The sequence below is a fragment of the Montipora capricornis genome, chromosome 11 (genome assembly GCF_036669925.1).
Source record: "Montipora capricornis isolate CH-2021 chromosome 11, ASM3666992v2, whole genome shotgun sequence".
Lineage (NCBI taxonomy): Eukaryota > Metazoa > Cnidaria > Anthozoa > Scleractinia > Acroporidae > Montipora > Montipora capricornis.
This window is the reverse complement of record NC_090893.1, coordinates 26161173-26163672: the sequence shown is the minus strand read 5'-3', so window position 1 is coordinate 26163672 and position 2500 is coordinate 26161173.

Sequence of the window (2500 nt, the reverse complement as noted above, 5' to 3'; positions counted from 1 at the left end):
CCTTTTGAGACTGGTGGAAAGACCACCATGTAGACCTCAGTCAATTATCTTCTTGCTCATTCTTTTTCACTGCATAATTTGAAAGAAAAGCATAGACCATTTGGGTTTTTCCGATCGATAAGCTTCTTGGTGGTAAAATTGAAAAACAGTTAGCTAAGGTGCTAAGAATGCTTTCCATTGTAACGTTTTGAAGCTTTAAAATGCAGCGTTATTTCGGTTCAGATTCCTTGTATTTTTTTTTTCAAACGCAGAGCAAACCGATGTTGTTCGCAAAATCTTATGTAGCATTTACATTTCCCTCCATAAACTTTGTTTGCACCTTGTTACGGAACGAACCGTAAATCTGTCACGTAATCCAGTATTGTAACCCAATCTAACTTGAAAAACCGTTCGTACAACAATCTTTATTGTGCTCATAATACAAAAGTGTAAAATCATTAAGAGAGAAAGAGCGCACAGCCACTCATAAATAGCAAAAGCTAATCGCGTGAAGTCGTGTGCCATGAGGAAGAGTAACTGGATATCAAAGTTGATAAAAAGTACAGTATTTAAACTGAAAAAAAAAAATTGAAAAAAAAATATATATGTAGGCTGTAATAAATAAACTAATACACAGACGAACAAACAAAGAAGCAAGACAAAACAACGGCTGTACACACAATTAAACTGCATATAAAGCACACCAATCAATATTTGGAGGTGACAGATTCCTTTAACAGCTTTTTAAAGCGAGAACGACTCGCTGATTTTATATCTGCTTCAATAGTATTCCAGAGTTTCGCCCCACTGAAATGAATATTAAATTTTCCATAATTAGTTCTGGCTTTCGGTAAATAATAAGACTTCTTAGAGGCCAGTCTGGTTGCATAGTGGTGTACTTTATTAATGCTTTTCAAGAAATAATTTAAAATATAAAATTAAATTCTCAACCTCGGATAATGCATTTCGCGTGCTCTGATTGGTTCACTCAATCTCGGTTATCAGCTTATATACCTTCGTTTGACCTTATATGGTAAATGATTGCGTTAAGCGTTGCTAAACTAAAAATGTTTTCGCCGGAAAGCGAAATTTCTCTTTGAATAGAGCGAAAAAGGGAAAAAAAACTTTTTTTGTGGAAAGTTTGGATCAATTCCGACGTTTAGAAGTACGCGAAAAGGCAAGAAATGTTTTTGTGATGAGCCTGCGTCTGTCTGACAACAAGGTATTACGCAACATCGCATCAGTTCTCATCAGGTGTTTTTTCGATTTCGCTCGGATTTGCTCGCTTTTTCCGCTCGTATTTCGAACTTCCAAATTTTTAGAGTTGAAGGAATTTAATAAAACAATTATTCCATTCGCGCTTGTTGGATATGAGACTGGTTATAGCCAACTCGGCGCTACGCGCCTCGTTGGCTATTTACCATCTCATATCCAACGCGCGCTTATGGAATAATTGTTAAGTACTTGGAAGTCTATTAGAACAATAGTCATGCATAAAGAGAGCACTGTCCAAATAATTATATTAAATTCCTTAACTTAAGTAGCCCCAGCTTGCGAAAGAGGAGACTGAGAATTAAAACGAAAGAAAAGAAAGTTTGTTAATCCAACTGCTTTTTTCTGTAAAGTAATAACAGGCTGTAGAGAAGTTGGATATGTATTCCCCTGGTAAATTAAGCAATAAGTTAAAAAAGGATAAAGAAGTGTGTAGTATAACTAAATCTTCCGCTAAATCTTTTCCAGGTTTCATCTCAACTAATGTATTGCTGTCTATTACTAAATTCAGTTGCTTTCGTTAAATACCCATGCCTGATGGAAAAGAACAACCAGTGATTTAGCTAGAGGTACCGTTAGAAGCAGAGTTGGCGAAGTGGTGAGAGCAGTCGTTTCCCACCAGTGTGGCCTAGGTTCGTTTCCCGGATCTGACACCATAAGTGGGTTGAGTTTGTGTTGGTTCTCTTCTCTGCCTCGAGGGTTTTTCTCCTGGTTCTCCGGTTTTCCTCCCTCAGCAAAAACCAGCATGCGGCTGATTCCAGGTGGCTGTAAGCTGTGCTTCAAAATCATACATGGACCGTATAGCGCCGGCCAGAGGCGCAACGATATGCTTTCGGTTCGACCTTGTTGAGCTGCGTCATTGCTGTACTTTGTAACGACGATTATTACTGTGAGGATATTGCATTGTTAGTAGGAGCCAGTCAGATCTTTCTATTTACATGTGCTCGATTTAGCTTATTTTTGTCTCTGGTCTTGGACATGACTGCTTGTAAGTTTATAGTTCCGTCATTAAACCAGTTGTGTTTATGTATTTTGAGTCCTCACTTTTCATGGTGTCAGATGTGAAAAGACAAAGCCTTGATCGACAGACTGGGTTTGTTTATTAAAGGCAAGGAGCAAACCCATAAGGCAGACAAGTGTAGTTGAATATGACTGATGACAGCGCAACTCCGCAATCTGGTGCAAGCGCTCCTATCCCCCAATCTACAACTACTATGGCTTCAACTTTTATGTGTAATGTGTCTTTACC